Raw genomic sequence first — 13,546 nt, 5'->3', positions numbered from 1 at the left:
TTCAAGATATAAAGTCTTGAATTGCTTGGCTTTTTTTTTTAAGCGTATTTGTTTTATTCTAATGGCATCCTTATTATTGTTTCACTCATGCCAAAAGCAACTTTCTAAAAAATATCAGTTACCTGAAGAATGTATCCATCAAAACATAGTCACGCAAATCCATTTAAATGTTACCACACCTGTCACTTATGCACCAGGCTCAGTTTTCATTCAAACCAAATACAAAATTCCTTAATAAGGAAATCTCCTACCACTACATTGAGAAAATATTCAATACCCTTTTCCTTCTCACAAGGATGTGCATCAAAACCTGTTCAACTATTCTATACATCCAGATTAATTTCAAAAACAATGGCTTAGAAAAATTACCTTCCATGCACTCTTGGAAACTGCATGTAATTGTAAGCAATGACTACATAAGCTATATTTCTCAAAAAGAATACACTCACTGCCTCCATTTGCTCACTAAACAACTCCTTAACTTACAGTCTGCTTTCCACCACCCTACCACTGCAACAGAAGGAAAGATACTATTTCCCCAGGTCACCACTGACCTCCACATAATTGTCAAATCTTTCTTGTTTCACTCTTTCACCAGTCTCTGGCATACAACACATTGTATAACTTTTTCCCTTGGCTTTTAAGACACTACACCACCTTAGTTCTTTTGTTCTCAAATCCTAAGCGGCATCCCATCTTTCTCCCACCCCTGAAACAACAAAATTGTTCAATTCTTAAGCACGTTCTCTCTTCCCACAGAAATTTTATGCCCTACTGGCATCAATGATTACCTTCAACTTCAAAGCAAAAGCTAAAGACTATGTCTCTCCAGAGATTTAGCCTCCAGGTAACTGCCTATTAGATAGCTACACCTATAATGGAATTCATCCAAAACTGCCTCATTTGAAGATTTCCAAAATTTTCCAAGTAACCAAGAGCATTTTTCAACTGTTCCAGAGCTCAAAACCTTTAAGCCGTTCTTTAAGTGCACCACTTCTTCCTATACCCATATTCAAGTAATAAAGGATTTAAGGCCTTAAATCTATGCCTTCCTTTACATTCTCTCTGAAATCAACTTTCTACAGGTACCTGAATAAAAGGTCACTGTACTTAAAGCCTCAAAGGTTCTAAGAATTTCTAAGGTATCTGTATCAACTAGAATATCAATAATTGCCTCTTCTCTACTTCACTGAAATGTCACACCCTTATTTATTTGTCTGAACTATCTTAATTATGAAACTGATGTCAAAGTGGAAAGTTTAATCTTTTAGAATACTGCTAACTGTTAAATTCCATCAACTTCTGTTCACAAACCACCAACCATCACAAATAAATACAAGGTCTTTATTCCTTTCTGATCCCTACACTTGTCATTCTCCCAAATTGCAGCTGTTTTTTTGTCTTGTTTTGTTTTTTGCCTCCCCCCCCAGACATGTTTTCTCAACAGCATACTGAACATAACACCCATTTCTCATTTTCTGTTCTTCAATGTAAACAGCAATTACTCTTTACTTGACATCCATAATAACTCCATGGTGTTTTAGGGTCACTTAACGATATACTAAACAGCCCTACTTAATAGCAGCTTGAGTTCTTAAGTGTAATTTTATAGGCTTCCTGTCACTCTTCTTAGGGTGTACTGGTGTGTTATCAATTGCCACTTCTCAGTGTTGTGTGCCTGACCTTCCTCATAGGATGCACCTAAATTGGCAGAGGGCTTAGAGGCCAGCTCACCACGCTGATTAGAACAGCAAGTAAAATCAGAATGAAAAACTAAAGCAAAGGGAGGTGTGTTGTTTTTGTTTTTTAAACCACAGAAATCAAGTCCAACCAAACCAGTGACTAAACCCTAACATATAAAACAGATAAAAATGAAATAAGTCTAGTGGAACCAGGCACAGGAATTCAACGGCCCCACCTGCATAACCATCCCTCATTCCCCATCCAGTACAAAACCCCAGCCTTATGTACCACAAATGTGGACACTGTTTGACTTACCAGCTAGCACTTGGCTGTATTCACAATAGCAGTACTTCACATAGGTAAAGTAGTACAGTATTGTGATTAGAAGCACAGGCTTGGAAGTCGCAAAAATTACTAGATTAAGCAACCTTGACCACTTTACTCTTTCTCAAGTCTGTGAAGAGCACCAAAGAAGATAATGTACCTCAGATGCTTAGCCTAGATCCTAATCACTACCATAAATGGTAGCAACTATCGGATTAATGTACACTGACCACTTTCTTTTCTGTTGATTCTATTTCAAAATACTGTCAATTTGGGTCTTCCCTGGTGGCGCAGTGGTTGAGAGTCCGCCTGCCAATGCAGGGGACGTGGGTTCATGCCCCGGTCCGGGAAGGTCCCACATGCCGCGGGGCGGCTGGGCCCGTGAGCCATGGCCGCTGAGCCTGTGCGTCCGGAGCCTGTGCTCCTCTACCGGAGAGGCCACAACAGTGAGAGGCCCACGTACCGCAAAAAAAAAAAAAAAAAAAAAAATACTGTCAATTTATTCAAATAATCCAAATAACTTTACTGTGGTATAATGAATATCATAAAGTTCACCCTTAAGTGTACAATTCAATGATTTTTAGAATTTACGAAGCTGTACAACTATCACCACAGGCCAACTCTCACTCCAACACCCATTTTCTCATTTTCTGTCCTTCAATGTAAACAGCAATTACTCTTTACTTGACATCCATAATAACTCTATGGTGTTTTAGGGTCACTTAACGATACACTAAACAGCCCTACTTAAGAGCAGCTTGAATTCTTAAGTGTAATTTTATAGGCTTCCTAGTCATTTCTTTGTCCCACAGATGGCTAGACCGTCAAAGTATATAAATTGGTTCATGGTAAGCTAGCTACATCCCATTACAGCTAGGATCTTTTGATAAAGTGAGATAAGCATTAGAACAATTAAACAGCTCCAGCTGCCTTTAAAAAAATGAAAGTTCTTCTGTGATAATAAAATAGTAAATGGTCTACTTTAGCTAAAAAGGATTTTATTCCTGTTACCAACACCTGGATTGTTCTGTAATAAACAGGGGTATTTTTTCCACCATTACCTTAGCACACCCAGTCACAAGGAATTAAAAAGGTACTAAATAGGGACATCCCTGGTGGTGCAGTGGTTAGGAATCTGCCTGCCAATGCAGGGGACATGGGTTTGAGCCCTGGTCCGGCAAGATCCCACATACCGCGGAACAACTAAGCCCGTGCGCCACAACTACTGAGTCTGCGCTCTAGAGCCCGCGAGCCGCAACTACTGAAGCCCACACACCTAGAGCCCCATGCTCTACAACAAGAGAGGCCACTGCAACGAGAAGCCTGCGCACCACAACGAAGAGTAGCCCCCGCTCGCCACAACTAGAGAAAGCCCGCGTGCAGCAATGAAGACCCAACGCAGCCAAAAATAAATATATAAATTTATTTTTTTAAAAAGGTACTAAATAAGCTAAGAATTTTTTTAAGAGGTCATCTGATCTTCAGCAATTCAAAGAAGTATTTCACCAAGTAACTGATATTATACCAGGAAATTTCTCATCAAAATAAAATGAGATCTTGATTGGAGGGGAAAAATTGAGACATTCATTAAGTTACAATAAAAAACTGACCCAAAGAAAATGTTTAATGTGACTAAATTACATTAAGAATAACTTTGTTTCTCTTTTACTAGTTGCTACAAATAAACTACCAAGTCAAGGCCAAACAAGATACAATAATATGGTAATCCAAATAACAGCAAATTCCAATAAAACTTAATTTTGAACATTCAAAATGTTTTAACATTCCAAGTGTTTTAACAAAAGAAACAATTATAACTTCAAGAATTTGCCCATAATTGATCCTACAGGAATAACCCAGGAAAAGTAAGGCTCAGACTCCCAATACCTCAAGGAAGACTTGCCCAGTACCTGGAATCAACTGGCAGTGCTTTCCTCTGTCACTCCCAACAGCATCCTCATTCCTAACTGCACTGTCTGCCCACTAGAATTAAGCACCTAGAGAACAGGGACAGTGCATTATTCATCTGTATCCCTAGCACCTAACCGTTGCTAACAAGTAGCAACAATAAATCTTTGTTCAAGTAAACACCTGTATAGTAGCATATATCATTAACAACAACAAAAAACTGTCATTCAGGCCTAATTTGGATTAACCTACATTCTGAGCATTTCAGAGAAATAAAATGTCATGAGAATATACTATCTAAAAAAGTTTTTATAAATGTAATAGCTTAGCTTCATTCCCACATCAAAAAGGAACTTTCATCAGTGTTTCAAAACTTGGGGTGGGCAAAGGAGTAACAGAACACTTTCAGTCTTCCAATGGCCCAAGAAAACAATAAACTGCAATTTACTTAACATTTGCAAGAATTATCTTAACTAAGTACAGCAGTAGTTACCTCTTGCTTATCAGATCATCTGACTGGCAGTTACATCTGATAAATAATTGAGAAAATAATCACTTAAGAAATGGATTATCGGGACTTCCCTGGTGGTCCAGTGGGTAAGACTCCGTGCTCCCAATGCAGGGGGCCTGGGTTCAATCCCTGGTCAGGGAACTAGATCCTGCATGAATGCCGCAACTAGAAAAGATCCTGCATGCTGTAACGAAGATCCCGCAGCTAAGACCTGGTGCAGCCAAAATAAATAAGTATTAAAAATACTAGCCTAAGCTTTAAAAAAAAAAAAAAGAAACGGATTATCATTCAGTAGTGTACTTCAGTGACAATACCTAAATAGGGTAAATCAGAAACCCTGATTGAATAGGGAGTTATAAAAGACATTTTCTGAACAACTGGGAAAATCTGAATGTGGATTTATATCAGATTTTTATTGACAGTATACATTATATTTTTTTTAATATTTATTTATTTTTATTCAGTGGCTGCATCACGTCTTAGTTGCGGTGCGTGGGCTTCTCTCTAGTTGTGCAGTGCGGGCTTAGTTGCCCCGTGGCACGTGGGATCTCAGTTCCCTGACCAGGTATCAAACTGGCGTCCCCTGCATTGCAAGACAGATGCTTAACCACTGGACCACAAGGGAAGTCCCTATACATTATATTTTAAATAATTATTCACTTTCCTAGGTGTAATAATGTTACTGTGGCTGTTTGTAAGAGAAGCTTTTTGTTGTAAAGAGACACTTGCTAAGAAAATATTTAGGCATAAATGTCAAGATGTTTGCATTTTACTTTCAAATCATTTAGCCACAGAAGATAATGTGTGGCGTATATACAGAAAAAAGTCAATGTAGGGCTTCCCTAGTGGCACAGTGGTTGAGAGTCCGCCTGCCAATGCAGGGGACACGGGTTCGTGCCCCGGTCCAGGAAGATCTCACATGCCGCAGAGCGGCTGGGCCCATGAGCCATGGCCGCTGAGCCTGCATGTCCAGAGCCTGTGCTCCGCAACGGGAGAGGCCAAAACAGTGAGAGGTCCACGTACAGCAAAAAAAAAAAAAAAAAAAAAAGTCAATGTGGCAAAATATTTAGTAACTCTACTTAAAAGGTACACATTATACTCTTTCAGCTTTTATAGATTTGAAAAAAAAATTTTTTTTTAATTGGAGGAAAGCAAACAAAAAAGAATTAAAACTGCAAAAGGACAGAAAAACAATAAACACCAGGCAAGTACAAGTATAAGACCATATGGCAGGAATTCCCTGGTGGTGCAGTGGTTAAGAATCCACCTGCCAGTGCAGGGGACACAGGTTCAATCCCTGCTCCAGGAAGATCCCACATGCCAGGTAGCAACTAAGCCCATGTGCCACAACTACTGAGCCTGTGCTCTAGAGACCGTGAACCACAACTACGGAGCCCGCGTGCCACAATTACTGAAGCCCACGCACCTAGAGCCTGTGCTCTGCAACAAGAGAAACCACCGCAACGAGAAGCCCGCACACTGCAATGAAGAGTAACCCCTGGCTCACCGCAACTAGAGAAAGCCCGCGCGCAGCAACGAAGACCCAATGCAGCCAAAAATAAATAATTTTTTTTAAAAAAGGTATGGCACAAATATATCCAAGGGCTTCCCTGGTGGCGCAGTGGTTGAGAGTCCGCCTGCCGATGCAGGGGACACGGGTTCGTGCCCCGGTCCGGGAAGATCCCACGTGCCGCAGAGCGGCTGGGCCCGTGAGCCATGGCTGCTGAGCCTGCGCGTCCGGAGCCTGTGCTCGCTCGGCGACGGGAGAGGCCACGGCAGTGAGAGGCCCGCGTACCGCAAAAACAAACAAACAAACAAAAAAGCAAAATCCAGCCGTGTGGTGTTCATAAAAGATCTACCTAAAACATCCCACAAGAATTGGCTAAAACTAAAAATTAAATCACTACCAAATGTTAGCAAGGATGTGGAGCTCTTACCCATTCCGTCTTGAGAATTAAGTTCCAATGTCTATAGTATCCATTGTATGTACGAATTAAATTCTTCTGTAGGTGTCTAAAATGATACTAGTTATGGAACATCCTCAAGAGAATTGAGAAAATAGTCACTCAACTTTCTGTGTTCTGTGGTTCAAATGTGGTGCCTACTTAAGAACGACTGTAGGGTTTCCCTGGTGTCTCAGCGGTTGAGAGTCCGCCTGCCAATGCAGGGGACACAGGTTCGTGCCCCGATCCGGGAAGATCCCACATGCCGCGGAGCGGCTGGGCCCGTGAGCCATGGCCGCTGAGCCCGCGCATCCGGAGCCTGTGCTCCGCAACGGGAGAGGCCACAGCAGTGAGAGGCCCGCGTACCGCAAACACACACACACACACACACACACACACACACACACACAAGAACGACTGTACAATACTATGGAAAATAGTTTGGGATTACCTAGTAAAGTTACACACACCCCACACACAACCCAAAAATTCCACTCTCAGTTATACACAGTCGCAGCTAATTCGTTTACTGTACTTGTTTTGAGGTGGGGTGCAAATGTTCACAAGGGGAACAAGTATAATTTGTAATTGCAAAAAACTGGAAATGAAACGAACATCCATCACAATAGAATAAGATGTGGCATATCCTTACAATGGAATACCACACTACTGAAAATGATGGAGAGTTGTAAGAATCAATGTGGATGAATCTAAAACATATAAAAGAAGTATCAGAAGAATCACAGTCCCATTTAGATCAAGATTGAAAATGGGCAATACTAAACTATATATTGTTTATGGATACATACCAAGTAAACATTATTCTAAAAAATAATAAGGCCAAAATATAGGGTAATGATAACCCCTGGGAAAGAGAAAAAGTAACACCTAGGAGATGGGGGTTTTAGGTAGCATTAATGTTCCATTTCTTGGTCATTTAACTAGTTCTTGAAAACTCTACACGTGTTTTTCTACCTCACATACCTCCTTTGGTGTGTATTCTATATTTTTCAATAAAAAATCAGTAAGTATGCAAAGTACAATCTCATTTTTTAAAAAGTATATACTTCACGTAGGAAAAAAAGGATTTATACTAAAATGTTAAAACCATTTTCAGTCTCCTTTTTTTTCAAATTTTCTAAAATGTATTTTCTTATGTAAAATAGTGCCAGCCAGCCTGACTCAAAAACCAACTTTAAAAAGGAAATTTGTAAATTAACTTGAAAAAAGAGAGGGAGAGGAACTGGTTTGGTATAGAAAACTACTTTAAGTGAGGCTTGTCAATCAAACCTAAAGCCAGTCACTTTTTTCCCAGACCCTATTTCAGTTAAACTTTTTTTTTTTTTTTTTTTTGGCAGTACGCGGGCCTCTCACCGTTGTGGCCTCTCCCATTGCAGAGCACAGGCTCCGGATGCGCGGGCTCTCAACCACTGTGCCACCAGGGAAGCCCTAAACTTGTATTTTTTAAGCCCACTTATTCCCTTGCTTACGATCTGACAATGACAAACATTATATTATTATCAAATGAAAAATCACACCCTTCAAAGAGCACACATTCCAGCTGTGTAGACATGCACAATACACGTAGCACTATACACCTTCCCCAAGCCCATGAGATTGCAAAGATATTTCAGGTTTTCATCTGCTTGCTTGGGGAGTAGCATGTTATGGTGGCAAAGAAAGTCAGAAGGAATACAACCTCCTCAGTTGAGACTTGAGTGTTTTTGTATGGGGGTGAAGGAACAGAAGAAGGCAAAAAAAAAAAGAGAGAGAGAAAGAGGAAACAAGGGAAAGAGAGGAGTAAGAGGAAAACAGAAAGGAGGAGGATGGGAATGCAAAGAATTAAAGAAGGCACAGAGAGAAAGACATTAATAACGAGAAGCAACTCTGAGCTTCCAACAGTCTTCATAGGTATATCTAGGACTGATTTGATGAGAAGATTAAGACAGGTAAAAATTTTTGAGTAAATATTAAAGCACTAAAGTATTTTGGGGAGAATTCCCTGGCAGTCCAGTGGTTAGGATTTCACACTTCCACTGCAGAAGGCACATGTTCGATCCCCGATCGGGGAACTAAGATCCCACAGGCTGTGACACGGCCAAATAAAGTATTACTAGGTTGTGTATGTACGGCATAACTTTAAATGAGTAAGTTCCTATGTGACATCTTACTTAAAAAGTTAATTATAACACAAGAAACAAAGTTACAGCAACAGGTCTAAATCCAAATGAAATTCTCTAGTCTACAAATCCTTGAAAATATTCTCATAATGAAATTTCTGACCTAATCAATCAAATATACGTTCTTTTATTTTTAGAGTTCCAAACGAAGAAAAACAAGCATTCCTAACAAACATTCCTAACAATCTTTAAAAGTAGAGCATTGCCTAGTCTAAAATGAAACACCTACTCCTTAGTCCAAGCCCTGTTTCATAAATTAATTTCAAATAGTTAACTGGGTTCCAATTTAATTGAGCTCATACCTCCAGTATGAAAACGAGTTTTCTGAAAATTGAAACTCACTGTAGTACACATGCTATGTCAGCCAGAAGTTCACGAACCTGTTCTTCAATACCCAGGCCAAGAAATTTCACAACTAAAATAATGGGACTTCCCTGGTGCTGCAGTGGTTAAGAATCCGCCTGCCAATGCAGGGGACACGGGTTCGAGCCCTGGTCCGGGAAGATCCCACATGCCATGAAGCAACTAAGCCTGTGTGCCACAACCACTGAGCCTGCGCTCTAGAGCCCGTGAGCCACAACTACTGAGCCCACGTGCCACAGCTACTGAAGCCCGCTCACCTAGAGCCCGTGCTCCGCAACAAGAGAAGCCACCACAATAAGTCTGCTCACTGCAACGAAGAGTAGCCCCTGCTCACCACAACTAGAGAAAGCCCGCTGCAGCAACGAAGACCCAACGCAGCCAAAAATAAATATATTTTTTAAAAAATTAAAAATAACTTTCTTTTAAAAGCACAGGAGGCACATCTTTGAAAGAAACACTGTCAAGAAAACAAACGAACAAAAAAAGGTAGGAGGGGGACTTCCCCGGCGGTCCAGTGGTTAAGACTCTGCGCTTCCACTGCAGGGGGTGCAGGTTTGATCCCTGGTGTGGGAACTAAGACCCCACAGGCTGCGCGACGTGGCCAAAAAATAAAATAAATTTTTTTAAAAAGAATAGGAAATTTCAGCATACAAAGTTTGCATTATAACTGTCAAAACAAACCCAACTAATTTGGTCTTTGGACTTAAAAAAGAAAAAAAGGACTCCATCCCTAAATACTTATTTGATAGTTGGATCAAAAATATTTCAAAACCTACCACAGGCTTCCAAAGTGATATTTCCTGTCTTTGCCTTACTTCAAATTATATCTCCACTCTCATTTTGGGGGAAAAAAAGAGAAAACAGCTGCTTCTAAGCTCTATCAGAGATCCACCATCTCACCAGTCAACACCACCAGTGCCGCACTATTTAGCTTTTAAAGGACACTCCATATACTCAAATTAACAACTAAGAGCTAACTGATAATTGCTAACTTACCGGTTGCCTCACAAGGTAGATTTGTTTAAAAGCAAAGAACTTCACAGTCTGTGAATTCATGCAGACTATTTCTTTTGGGCAGGCATTAATCCTTTATAATACACTTACCCCCCCCCCCAAAAAAAAGTGTCTTATAACAACAACAACAAAATCTTAACAGTTGTCATTAAAAAAAAAAGGACTGAGGAATCAACACTTCAAAAGTAAAGGCTTCACTTCAGACCAGTTCAAACCTTCAAGACTGGTTTATACTCTCTATGTGTAGTTTATACTCAAGGGAGTAGAGAGAGCAACCAGTTCCCATCAAAACACAGATACTGAAATAAACCCATTCTCCTCCATGTTCTCCTACCATTTCTCACCAAACAATAAAAGTCACTCAGGCTAATACCAAGAGACACTCCTGGTGAGCACTGCACAGGCTGCACCAGTTACGAGGAAAGGGAAGCAGAGGTGTTACAGTTGTTCCAGCCTGGTTCTAAAGGCAGCTCCATGTGACTACTGCTGGTCCCTCCCACATTTAAAGAGAGAGGCCAGAGGAAACCAGAGCAGCAGGAAATAGGCAGGAGGGGCAACTACCACAACCCTTTCCCATGGCCTCATTCCCATGGCACCACTTCCAGTCATATTTCAATCACAAAAAAAACCCTCCCTTCTCTCAATCATTTTAATTATCTAAGGTCAGAAACAACAAGGAAGCAGGTGGAGAAAATCAGAGCTGTGGGAAGCAAGAGGACAGGGGCGGGGGGAAAATCTCACCACACGTGAACTAGCCTTAAGGAGGAAAAATCAGGAGGAACACATTGCAAGCGAGCAGAAACGTAGTGTGGGGAAAACTAATCACTTCTGCCTAATGATAAGTGAAGGCTCCACAGCAATGGGAGGATAGCCCTAACCAAGGGGCTCTGCAGGTAGGTAAGAGACGCTGGTGCACTGGAAGACCCTACCATCTCCAGAGAGTGGAATTTATTCACTTTCCTGAGACAAACACCACCCGAGTCACCCAATCCTCAGGATATAGGAGAGCTTAGGTATTATGTTCATCTTCCTTCCACTTTTGTTAGACAAACTGACACTAAAAATTACGAATGTACAATTCATGGTTAAAAGTGAGGAACACACTAACTACTGACATACCCCTTGGTTTAAAAAAGTACTATCATAATCGAAGAGAAAAATAAAATAACTGGGTTCACCCAAAAAGTGAATTATATGCCCTTCAAATAAAAGATGATCTTTGGATATCTTATGGAGACCTCAGCTCTCAATTGTAAGGGCACAGAAGAAAGTAAGCCTAAATACTGGTAGAGACACCTCGGATACAAGTAGAAACAATATCCAACAGAGGTGGAAGTAAACTACAGGACTATGTCAATCAGGAAATAACAGGAATAATGATGGAATCAACTCCTAGAGAGAACAAGGATAAACGAAGACCAGAGTGGTGAGACTAGTGATGGCACCTGAAATGCATGGACAACTAATTAGATTGAAAATCCAGGGGGAAAGGTGGGAAAGCAGAGTGGGAAAGCGATTCAACGGCAAAGAAAACTGAGATGCAATGCACCAATTAAAGAATAACATTTGGAATAATGTTATAAAAGAGAGCGCTTTAATTACAAAGCCCCTCTCAAACCTACACTAAAGAACAACTGTGACACGGCCAGACTACAGAAACTAGGACTGAGGAGGAAAACTGAGTCCCAAGTGTCTGACACCAAAGCGTTGCAGAATGAGGAGAAATAGAACTGAACTTTGCCTCAGGGGAGCCGGGAAAGGCTAGAGAGTGCAGAAGTTGGGCTCTGAGATGTCCAGTCCCAGGACTAGCGACAGGCGTGAAAGCGGAAAGGTGGTCAGCGACAGCGTGGCGCGGGAGCGCGAGCGGACAGGCAGGGAGGGACAACGGCGGGGAGAGAAAACCACACCCTCCAGGGCAGAAACCCGACGGGGGGGAGGGGTAGGCGCCCCCTGGGGCTGGGTGGAGCCGGGCCGCCAAGGATCCGGGTAGGCAGGAAGGAGCACAGGACAACCCGCGGGGGAGAGGAAGGACAGCACCCAGGCCTGGGCAAACTGAGGACGCACGAAGCCGGCGAGGGAAGCTCGGCCAGACCTCACGGTGGGCGCTGGGGCAGTATGAAGGGGTCTGGAGGAAAGAACTGAACCCAGGACTACGAAGCGCAAGCTGCAGCGCTCAGCGACCTGGAACGGGAAAGGAGAGAGAGAGGGTGCCAATTACCGCTGCTGCTCTCGCTGGACTCGGGAACCACCGCCGCCGCCGTTCGTTACCTGCCAATGTGCCTCTTACAAAGCGGCGGCGGCAGAGGCGGTCCGGCCCGTCACGTGAACGCCACGTCACGCGCGAAGGAGGAGCCGCTGCCCTTAGCTCGCTGCGACGGCTCATTAGCCCGCCCACAGAGCGCGTCGCTTCCTTTAGCCGCCCCCGACGCCCACCGGGCGAAGCCAACAGCTCCGGGGGGGGGGGCAGGTACGCGGATGGAGCCAACAAGGGAGATTTAACGGAATTTCTCGTACTCGGAGTTATCAGGGACGTACTACCCACCGCATCCAGGATGCCCACAAGAGCAGCGTTGTCGCTCTGTGATGACCTCTCAAGGCACCACAGGTCACTCCCCTGCGGCCGCTTTCCCCTCGTCACGTGATATGGTCCAACCACTCAAGACGACTCTAGCCTCCCAAACGTTGTGCGAGGGGGCCACGACCCCCAGCCTGCTGCATAGCAAAGGCACCCACCACCATGTCCTTTCCCTCCCGGGTTCGTAGATGGTGCGCCTGTAACTTCGGACCGAGGGAAGGCCAAGACGGAAAGTGGACAGGGTTAGCATCTGAGACTAATAACCGGGGACACCGCCAGGTGGCTGAGCGTGGTTCCTACTGGGAGATGTAGTCCCGGCGGGGGCGTGGGGTTCCGATACCACGTTGCCGGGCTCACGCTCCGCCCCGCCCTCCTGCGCGGGAAAATGCCAACGGCCCGCAAAGGTTGCTGCGGCACCCACCTGGCTTCAAGCTGCACCTCCACGGGGCGGGAGGAGCCTCGCAGCGTCGGCCCTGTTGAATGTGGGCTCGAATTCTGCACCCCCAAGCCCCTTCTACCTGAAAACACTAACATTTATTGAAAGCCCACTCGTTGTCGGTCGTTTATACAACCACTTTTATTAAATCATAGAATCAACCCTTGGAGGAAGGGATTGTCCTGGTTTTAAGCGTAGGGAAAGCATTCGGTTTCCTGGCTGAAGAGACCCAAACCAGGTTTTCTATCTCCAAACAATGAATAACCCGCCTTGCAAAATGACCTCACCTGTTTTAACTCCAGGAATTAGGCATAAAAAGAAGATAATGGTTTATAATTGTAGCATAGTATTTTAGAGTTTAAAGTATTTTCTCATTTACTGGCCTATTTGATCCTCAAAGGCAGTATGAGACTGGTTAGACACACAGACTTTGGAGTCCACCGGGCCTTAACCTCAATTCGAGCTTTTCTTTGTGATAACACCACTTCACCTGGTTGTAAAATTAAATGAGATTACGTGAACTACCACTTTGGCACAGAATAAACCTTCAGTAAGTATTAGTAATTATTTTCACACCCTGTATGCATCCTTTGGGCACAACAGGTCTAA

General features: G+C 43.0%; 1 protein-coding gene across 2 annotated transcripts in view; it reads right to left on the bottom strand.

The window, feature by feature from the left end:
- UBAP2 (ubiquitin associated protein 2) overlaps positions 1–12,251 on the bottom strand; it is a 129,168-nt gene extending 116,917 nt beyond the window's left edge. For both annotated transcript variants that reach the window (XM_060101809.1, XM_060101810.1), the window contains exon 1: positions 12,145–12,251. The gene's annotated coding sequence lies outside the window, so the exon portion shown is untranslated. The remainder of the gene's footprint in view (positions 1–12,144) is intronic.
- Between the last annotated feature and the right edge of the window lie 1,295 nt (positions 12,252–13,546).

Source organism: Mesoplodon densirostris, chromosome 6 (genome assembly GCF_025265405.1).
Source record: "Mesoplodon densirostris isolate mMesDen1 chromosome 6, mMesDen1 primary haplotype, whole genome shotgun sequence".
NCBI classification, from domain to species: Eukaryota; Metazoa; Chordata; class Mammalia; order Artiodactyla; family Ziphiidae; genus Mesoplodon; species Mesoplodon densirostris.
Note: the sequence above shows the minus strand (reverse complement) of the source record. Positions and strands in the feature narration are given on the sequence as shown.